Below are 10,915 nucleotides of genomic sequence, written 5' to 3'. Positions count from 1 at the left end.
AGTTGGTATTTAACTATGGTATTTTGCCTAGAAAGTCAAAGTGGAAATACGTCTTTTCATGCTTGTTAGTGATCATTTTAATGTTAGTTTTATTTTAAAATAGTTCATTTTCTTTAATCACATAATGTTGCCACATTGACTCACTGGTCATATGCCAACATCACTGGTATTCGTTGTAAACGTTTCAGTGAACGTTGGAGTCGCGAAAAAACTGGCAGCTCTTTCATCAGCCATTGATGAAATTAGTTACCCCTAATTATCTCATTCATTATTCCTCCATTTATTTTTGTAACCTATGTCATTCCTAAGTCCACTAATCTTCTGTATACCACCCCTTATCTTTCTAACGTTTAGGAAGACTTCTTCTACTATATATAATGGTACTCTTCATTTGGTTTGATACACAAGAGAAATATAGAAAGAAAAAAAGTTTGTAAAAAAAAGAGAGTTCTTATTAGTTAAAGGGATGTGTTCTTTTTGTGGAGCTTTGGACTCAAATCTTCTCAAGAATTGTTGAGTTATACTTTGTGTTCAGGCTGTTGTATCATGGAAGGGAAAAGTCAAGAGGGACTACTACTGGACCGGTGAAAAACATTTGTTGCAGTGGGATTGAATATCCTTAAAGAGAGCAAGATATTCAAGCCTCCACCGGAAGACATTTTATTTCTTCATTTTTCAGTTGTAATCTTGCAATTTTAATATCTTGTAATGTTTCACTAATAATCTTAAGGAGATTCATAATGGCTACAATTTAAAAAACCACGAATGTTAAGATGGAAGACCTTATCAAGCCATTTCGGTTCAATGGTAACCATTTGAAGAGATGTAAGCGTAAGGTACTTTTCTACTTAAGTCTTCTCAATATTTTTTATGTGTTAACTGAGAAGAATCCTATAATGAAGACATCACCTATATGAAATATGATGAAACTATTTCTCAGCTAGAGAAAGTGGAAAAGTACGATGGTAATTCCTATAGGTGTTGGCATTATATTCTTAATTGTCAATGTGATAATTTTTATGATTATTATGATAAAATTAACTGTAGTGCCAAGAAAATTTGGAAAGCATTCCAGAGTAAGTATGATAATGAAGAGGCTGGAGCGAAAAAATATGCAAGTAGTACTTTTTTTTTTGTTTTCAAATGGTGAAAAATAAATCAGTGGTAGATAAATCTCAAGACTTTATAATGGTTGTTGGAGAACTCAAGTCTGAGGAGGTCAAATTGAAGATAACCTTATGGTTTATGGCATAGTAGATAAACTTTCACGTTCCTGAAAGGAATTTCAAAAAATGTGTTATAGACAAAAGAAAATCTCTCTTGAGACATTCATAATGAAAATCCGTATGGAATTAGAGGCAAGAGGTCAAGTTGAATTTTTACAAACTGAAGAGAGAAATATCACAATGAAGGTATATTTAATTACTTCAAATAATGCTACTCCGGAATCTCACAAAAATACTTCTTTAAAGCCTTAGAAGAAAAAAATCAAGAAAAATAACTGTAGACCTCCCTAGAAAAAAAAGGTGAAAATAACCAAGAACAACATAAACAAATTTGAGATAAGGGACCATGCTTGATTTGTGGAGGGAGTGGGTATATTACTCGAGATTTTGAATTCCGAAAACATGGTCCTAAGCCTCACGCAAACGTTACCGAAGAACCTTTTGTGGCAGTGATTACCGACATAAATATGGTTGAGACTGTTGATGGATGGTGGGTTGATATTGGTGCAAATCATCATGTCACTTATGACAAAGACTAGTTTAAAAAAAAAATTCATTTTGAGGAGCCCATAACCATCATTCTTGGGATTCACACACAACTCAAGTGCTTGGAATGGGAGATGTCGAATTGTGTTTTACTTCTGAAGAGTATTAACTTTGAAAGATGTACTTTATACTCCTTCCATAAGAAAAAAACTGATTTATGGTTTTCTTTTTAATAAGGCAGATTTTAAACTTATTACTGAATCTAATCACTACGCATTTGTAGAGAAGATTATTTTTGTGGGGAATGGGTATGCTTATTGATATACCTTGAGTTTACAATATTTTTAATATATTTCACGAAAGAGTTTTTTGTGTCTAGGGTAATATTTTATTGGTATTAATATGTTCTAATCTTGTTTGAAGGAAATAAATCCGGATGTAGGAGTTAGGAGAAAGCTGACGAGATGTTGCAGAAAAAGCCACATAAGGGCATGACCTACAAACCATAGGTCCATTCACGGGTCCGTAGGATAAGGGTGTAGATTGATGAGCAAGGCTTGAAGAGAAAATAAGGAAATTCTTGACTAAGTGTGGAACTAGGACAACGATCGACGAAATATAGGTCTGCCTATGGACAATACTGCACGTCCATAAAATAATTCAAATAAGGTGTTCCAGTACCCGATCATAAAGAACTAAATATGAGACTACGGAGGAAGATCAACAGACCGTGAATCGAGTCACGGTCTGTGCTGGTAAAGCCTTCATTTTTGACTGAAACATGGAGATTCAAGCTTCTAAAAATTGCGTTAAGTCCTAAACCACGGAAAGGACCTATGCACCATAGGTCAGAGATCTGTCTGCAGGTCAGTTCATCGATTACAACCACGTCCAGAAACTTTATTTCATTACTTAATTTCCTTTTTAATTAGGACTTCTTTTTCTATATATAAGTCATGTAAACCTCGCTTTTGGGGGTTAAACATCCAGTTCAAGTTTTTGTCTTGGGAGATTAATTTGTATCTTTAGCAATTCTTGAGTTCCTATATTTGTTTTGATGATTGTTACAATAAATTTCAATTGGAGATTCTGGGTTTCTTCTATTCAATACGTTAGTTCATGATTTCTTCATCTAAAAACATATATTGTGTTGTTGCTGCTATGGGTAACTAAATTCACAACTACGGTTGTGGGAACCATGAGTCATTAACAAAGTATGAATAGTAACTAAATAATTCTTTATTAGTGTGATTTCATGAATTGATAATTCTTTCGTTTAGAAGTATTTTTAGCGGTTGCAAACATAATAACTCACCTCATTGCTACTTCTGAGACCACGGAGGTAGTTAATGAGAAAATAATTATAAACATAGATTTAATTTGATACTATCTGATAGTCCAATGCTAATTGGTCTGAGGGTGAAAACTATGTCATAGATTGATCTGATGTCTAATAAGCAGTAAAGGTAAGAGTTAGTAATTTATATATACGTAGTCGAACCAATGTGCGGGGTGGAATTCTCTAGTTGTTGGACCAAGGAATTCGAGATACATAACATATGACTTTGCATGTAATACGCTATGAAGAAATTACTATTATTAGGATTACTGCGTTATGAGCTTATGAGGAAAACGTACACCCTAGTTATTTTGTCTCATTCACAACTAAAGTTTTAATTTTGTTCACTTGTTCTCTATACAATAGTCAATTATTTGTTACGCAAACCCTTTCCTCCATTTTAGTTGCTTGTTTTTGGAAGTAGTTGACTAAAGGAAAATATTCGGTAGTTAAGTTAAAGTCTAGACCATATTTTTCGTGGGATTGACCCCAACCGATAAGTTAGTTTCTTTACTTGAAATGATCGCTTATACTTCTTTACGGAGGTGTAATTTGAGTGTATCAAATTTTAGTGCCGTTTTCGTGGATTAAGTCGTAATTCAAGATTACCTTTGTCCACATACTATTGGCAGAGATCCATGAGAGGGCGTTCAGATCTACCAGTACTTTACCTTTTCCATGTATGATTTTCCATTTTTTCATGGATTTTGGAGTGCCTATCTGAAAACTTGTTAAGGGGATCAAAATTCTTAATGTTGGCCTTATTCAGGATGCTTCCAACATAGCGTCCTCATGACGTGGTCCATAGATTCAGGTGCCATCATTAGGAGGGGACTTAGTTGTTGATGTGGAGAAGATGCAAGGTGAAAAGTCTGCCCTTCCAGCCCACACCAATGACACCCCCCACTTCCCCATCTTAGGCCGTCATTCGAGCCGCTAGCTCATCCCGATCCAGCCCATCTTCATGAGTTGTTGTTGTGACCTTGGCTTAAGTTTTGAAATTGTAGGCTAAGATGGGAGCGTTAGATGCTACAATCTATTGCAGATTCCGAGGCTAAAATGGAGACCAGTATGAGGTCTAGGCTGTTCATAAGAGCATAGATGCCTTCAAGTTAAGAGTCCTTTAACGACCAGCCCTCACCACAGACTTATCCTTGTTTCATATTGAGTCACACAATCTACGGGTTGACCTTGATGCCATCCTTGCCCCACCCACAGATGTGCCAGATTTTGCACCTACTGTACCAACTGATGATACAGTTGAGTATCCATAAAATGTGGATAAACCATAGTCTATGTCCGCCCGTGCATCAGAAAAGAGGCACTGATCTAGACACACGTCTAATTCTACTGAAGCTGCAAAGGCAAAAAAGAGTGAGCGTCAGCAATATGAGCAGGAAAGGAAAGCCTCTATAGTGCATGAAGAGTTATGTAACAGAGGATTCATGAGAGTGTTGTTGGTTCCTTGAGTTTTGTGCTGACTTGGGAGGTAATTGTTATTATGAGAGATGATGAAGTCACTACTGATGGTGTTGATATGATAGATTGGAGCACTACTTGTGGTATTCCCCATGTAGTCACTACTGATGGTGTTGATATGATAGATTGGAGCACTACTTGTGGTATTCCCCATGTTAATCCAGCAGGCTTTGGCAAATTGGACCCATACGCTTGTTGATAGCTCTTTAGAACTTCGTGCCACACGTCTTCACCTGATTCTTTACTCTTACCTTTTGTGCATTGGGGAACATTGCACCATATTTTTTTGGGGGTGGGGTAAATGAATTGTGAGTTATAGGGTGAAGTATGAGGAACCCAACTCATATTCCTCTCTTGGGGTTTTCTTCGCTGTGTTCTTTTACCCCAAAAGACTGATTAAATTTCTTTCAACCGATATGTGTTAGGATTGTATGTGCAATAGCATGAGAAAGAATGGAGCATGATGGCATAGTTTGACTTAAAACTGATACTCGTAAAAAAAATTCTAATATCGTGAAATGTGCAAAAATTGTAGGCTAGAATGAGTTAAATGAGATGGCTCTTAACATGACACATTAATGAATCAACTAAACCTCATCACTTAGTCTAAGTTTGAACTGGGTAACTGATAATCGTATAATGTAATGATGTTCCAAGAAAGAGTGATATTAGTTGAACTTTTAGATAGGTTTGTGTCAGTCTATAACCTTTTTAGTTAATCTTGTTAAGATGATCTACGCTAGAGGCTACGAACTGATCATACATGTAACACCCCGTACCCAAAACAGACAAAAAATTAGTTTTTCAGAAAAACCTGCAGGTGATACCAACGGTGGCATCGACGGACCGTAGCCTGAACCACGGTGTGTCCTGCACAACCGTCGATGAGATCAGAAACTCCCAAAAGTTTCAGCCTAGAAAAATTTGTTAAGTCTTGGACGACGGACGGACTTACGGTCCGTAGGTCAAACGACGGTCCGTAGTCCATGACCGTCGATCAAGACTCCCTTCAACCACTCTCTGACAAGAGCTATTGATGACAATCATGGTTCGTAGTTGGACCTACGGTCCGTAGGTCTGACCGTAGGGGGAAAATTTGCAGCCAGTTAAGGGGAAATGCAGTTGGGTCAACTTAAAATGATCATAACTCTTAGCATAAAATGAATTAGGTCTCCCATGACCTACCCACAGATAGATAATTGAATTATCTTTCCATAGCCACCAACCTTGCTAAAATAAGACCTCCAAGTACAAAGTTATGCCCATTTTAGTAAAGGCCTGTCGAACAGGCCCTCACGACGGACCCAACGAAGGGGCGTCGGGCGCACGATGGACCGTCAGTCCTGGCCGTCGTGAGGCCCAACAGCAACCTTCCCAGGGGTCTTTTTGACTTTTCCACTCTGTTTAAACCCTAAGTTACATCGTTTTGACCCAAAATCATTAGATTTTACTCAGTTTAAGTCTAGAAACAAAATCAAAACATATCCAAGTCAAATCATTAAATCAAAACTTAGAAAATTTGAAGCAAGAGAAGAGAAAAAAAGCTCAAATACGCTAGTTTAAGAACGCCACAAGCTCCAGCAGTTCCAGCCCCGAAACTTAAGTATTTTTTCGTGGATATCATCACCAGGTATGTGGGATTTCACTAGTGGGTTCCTTTCACCCATTGGGTCCTTAGTTTAAGTTAGTTCTTGATTCTCTTATCATGATTAAAGATAGGGTTTCTAGAACTTTTGTATAACTTCATGAATTTATTAAATATATATTCCAAATCAGATTATCATGTTATTGCTCAGATTATCGCATGAATTTCAGAACCCTAGCTTTGTATTTCTTTCGTTCTTGAATTACACATGCTAGGTGATATATTTCAGACACTTCAAATATACATGCCTCAGTTATAAATGCATAATTACCATATTAGTTGTTGCATTCTCAGTCTGCATGTTCAGTTTCGAGCTATCCAGTATTTACAGAAATTCAGATATAATCAGTTAATTTACAAAATTCATTGGGAGTAGCATAATACCGAGTTGTACTAGGGTTTAGCATACCCAAATAGTCCAAGAACTTCTAGCCAAGTAAGTTTTAAGTCCCCTCTGTGGGCAATCAGTTTAGTGATCACGCCAGCATGTCTTTATACCTTTGGCTGGGTATATTGGGTCCTCTCGACGGGGCGTATACATCGGACTCCACATTTAGCTCATGTGGTTTTATGATCGGTTATTAGTAGCTCCCACAGTTCAGTCAGACTCTCTGCATTGACCATTTATCAGTATATTCAGTATTCAGTTTCAGCATGTTATAAACAAGTGATTGCATCCAGTTAGCTCAGAAATCAGCACATCACGTTCAGATTATTATACTTGTTTTTATGCTTGTTTAGTTATGGTTTATTTCAGCTTTACTCTATCCTACATGCTTAGTGACTTTTAAGTACTGACGCGTACGTGCTCTACATCTTCTCGTGATGTAGTTTTCAGGTTCTCAACATCCAGATCACGCATAGATCAATTTTTTGATCTCCAGTTCAGCAGATTCAGTGGTGAGTCATCATTCTCCGAGGACAATAATCATGAGTTTCATTTCAGTCTTTAGTCATTTAGTTTCAGTTTTTGCTAGATTTAGCTGGGGCTTGTCCCAGTATTTCTAGTCTAGTTTAGAGGCTATTTTTCGACATAGTTAGATTCATCTTAGTATTGAATTAATATTTCTTTTGTATTAAACTCATTGTTTTCAAATATCTCAGTTATAGAATATAGGTATTCCCATCTTTCATTTTAAGTATGATTTAGCTTCCGCAACTATTTATTATCCTTAGTATGCTCATGATCATGCCAGCAGGGTTAGCTTGGGATCACTTGTGGTCCTAGGTTTCGTGTCCGCGTCTCGGGGGTAGCTCAGGGCGTGACAATAGACCTTTGTTCCAATAAGTCCACTTATTTCCTAAAAGAATGCAACCAAATGAAATAAATGTTCCAGTTTATCCGAATTCTTTGATCCTAAAATAGGTTATTTCTTTCTATACCCTTAAGTCAACTTCCCTTGGTCTACTATTCTGGACCCTATCCCTCCTTGGACAGGTGCACCTTGAATTAGGCCAAAATCCTAAGTTGAGGGTGGGTAATGAAAAACTGACCTCAGTATTGGCCCTGATCCGATTAAACGTTGTGCGCTTCAACTAACGGAAAATCCATAAGTTGTGCGGGGCTATGAAAGAGAAATTTGAAAAAAATGGGTATAAAAAGAGTTGGGTGTTGAAAAAAGAAAGAGAAAAGTGAGAAAAGGATGTGAATTTATGCCAAAGGATAAAAATATGATGAATTAAAGTGTCGAAAAATAAATAAAAGAATAAAATGCAAAAAAAAGAAGAATGTGAAAAATAAAAAGGTTTAAAGTTGAAAGTCACATCCATGGTCGAAAAGAGCCAAGGGAAAGAAGGTAAATAGGTAGGATGTCAAAAATAGTTAAAATCCTAATTTAATGTTAAGGAGGCCAGAAGTCACTAAACAATTCCTAAATATACCATACCTGACCCTGAGCCTACATTACATGCGAAGAAAGTCCTATAGTGATCGTAGTGACTAGTTTGGAGAGTCTATGGAGTCAAAATAAGGGTAATCCTATGTTATTGAGAACTAACTATACTTGAAATTACTTCTAAGTGTGAGTGTTGAATGAATCATTGTAATCAAAATTATATTCATAAAGTGAAAAAGGGATTATGTTTGACGCAAGGGTACTAGTAATATTGTTGAAGAGTTTGTATCATAGTGATTGTACAGTAGTGTATGTTGTGGGTCTATTGGTAAACATTTCTCATATATTGATCCCCATGAGTTAGTTTGTTGAGTGATTTTCACTTGAAGAGAGATTCGGGATAGAAAGCAATGTGATCACTTGTGCTTGTGTAACACTCTGAAAGTCCAAGACTTTAGCAAGAACCTCATATGTTGATCAAAGGTTAGTAACACTTCCATAAGGCCTAAAATAAGGTTAATAAACTATTTAGGAATGTTTAGAGTCTATACGTCAAGAAACGACCAATATGTCTGCAAGCTAGTCTAATTTAACTAGTGAAATGTCCTTAGGTTTCGGATAGGTACAGAGGTGATGTATGGGGTCTAAAACTTGTAAAATAACATTAAATAGGCAAAAAATGTATATAGGGTGTAAACATCAAGGTACAAACCCACAAGAATCTCCCTAGAGATGCATGATGGAAACCCAAACTTGGCTTTGCAAGCTGCCAAAGCAGCAACGAAAATACGCATAGCAAAAAGAAGTCTATCGCGAACTTGGGTGGACTTTGGTCAAAACTCAAGTCTGTGTCGCAAACAGGTCGCGGACTCCACCTTCTCAATAAATAATTTGGAAAATCTTGCAGGAGAAGCTCCGCGTCACGAATTTGTTCCCCGACGAAAATCTGAAAATTGGAATTCAAGTTTGACTTCATTAAGGGTCAACTTAAGTGAGGTTTTTTTTAATATTTCTTTAGAGGCATATATATTTACTTAATATCAGTTTCTCACACATTTTACTCATTCAAATCAAACAAATCAAAACCCAAAAGCTCTCACCTCTCTCTACTTTCTCTCTTTATTCTACCTCCATTGAAGGAAGAACAAAGCTTGAAGAAGAAGACCAATTTCTCTAGGGTTTCACTTGAATTTCATGGATTAATCTTCATTTAGGTATGAGTTCTTCATTCCTTTGATTCCTTTCCCCAAGAAGTCTTCACAAAGTTGATTTCTAAATCACCTTAATCTAAGGGGTTATTGTATTTATGAGTTTTCTTCTAAACTTCAAATTGATGGTTGATTATGACTAATTGTGATTGCGTGTGACAAATTAAGTTTAGATTGTTGGGTAACGGCTATTAATTGATGTAATTTCATGTAGATCATATCCTTTCCCCAATTTCCCCAAATCTTGAATCTTGCTTATGAATTGATGGGAATTGATGAATGCATTAATTTTTAGACTTGTTTTATAAACCAATTCATTCATAGACTGCCTAGGGTAATGTATTGTTTTTATGGGAACTATTTCTTGAATAATTCATGATGAACTCGATTCCCCTTAACCCTAGGTTATAAATTGAAGTTAATTGGGATAGGGATGATGCAATTGACTTTATTATTGTGTTAATTACTATTGTGTGATGATATTACACACCATTATTCGGTTGAATTGGATGGTTGGTTGTAAAACCTTGGATGATGATTGTGAAAGAGATTGGGGTAAGTCTTGTGATCTCAATCCTTTACTTTAATTTTTATTATTTGTGTTTGGTGATGAGGTTATGTTGAAGTATACCTTATGATAAGATTAATTAGGGTTGCTATGATGTTGAATTTAAATTTCTTGATTTATGGATTGTGAGTTGGTTCCTAGATGTAATGATATAAGGATGGTGATGACTTACCTATGTGCCTTAACATAATGTGATTATGTAAATGTGCTAAACTCACATGTGTGAATTGATATAAAAGGACAAAAACCATGCAATTCCTATTGAGTTATGATGATGACTATATAAGGTGTAGAACCTATGACCTAATCTAAGTTATGATTATTAAATAAAGAAATTTCAAAACGGACTCTAGCTTAGCACCGAGTGAACTTGAACATGAGGGGTGGCGCCTTCCCAAGTAGGGAAGGTACGGTTCACCATAGTCCTCCTGGGGTGGATAGCCTCATATCCCCAAAAGGGCATAGAGTAATATTTCAATGACAGCCCTTAAGCTCCATTAACTTTTATTCTTCCATAGGAATACTAGCTAGTGGATTTACCTAGATGTTATGTTCATGTTTGGTTCTACTTTGGCCGGTAGACCACCTTCTATTGGTGTAAGGTTTTACAACACTGGATTCCACACTTAGATCTTGTTGTCCATGTCGGTTAAGGCAAGTTTTCCCAAAGGTAAAATTAAGTAATTAAGTAAAAATTAACTAGGGTGATGATACACTCAAACTTACTTCTCAAATAAGAAGTAAAGCGGTCGTGTCAAGTAAATAACCCAACTAGTGAGGTTGGGATCCTTCCCACGAGGAAAATAGTCTAGACTTAACTTCAACCTGTTATTACTATTGTTTAGTCAATGAATTCCTTGGAAAGTAAAAACAATAAAAGGGGGGTTTCTAGTTCAAAATGAGTGAAAATAACTAACGAAATTGAAAGAGACACTTAACAGCTTTGAATGTTGGATTTTAATCAATTAATCAAAGTAACTAGGGTTTACGTGTTCCCCACAGGTTCATAACTTGATAATTCTAACTATAACAATTCTTTCCTAGTATCTTGCATGCAAAGTGATAAGTTATGTATTTCTAAATCCTTGGTCCGGCATCTAGAAAATCTCACTCCGCACCTTGGTCCGGC

General features: G+C 36.4%; 1 long non-coding RNA gene across 1 annotated transcript; it reads left to right on the top strand.

Moving 5' to 3' along the window:
• Positions 1–453: 453 nt before the first annotated feature.
• LOC114076401 lies at positions 454–2,827 on the top strand. The gene is made up of 2 exons (XR_003577280.1): positions 454–836; positions 2,136–2,827. It is a non-coding gene; the product is annotated as an uncharacterized LOC114076401 (long non-coding RNA).
• Positions 2,828–10,915: the final 8,088 nt, after the last annotated feature.

This window comes from Solanum pennellii, chromosome 1 (genome assembly GCF_001406875.1).
Source record: "Solanum pennellii chromosome 1, SPENNV200".
NCBI lineage: Eukaryota > Viridiplantae > Streptophyta > Magnoliopsida > Solanales > Solanaceae > Solanum > Solanum pennellii.
This window is presented reverse-complemented; position numbering and strand designations above follow the sequence as displayed.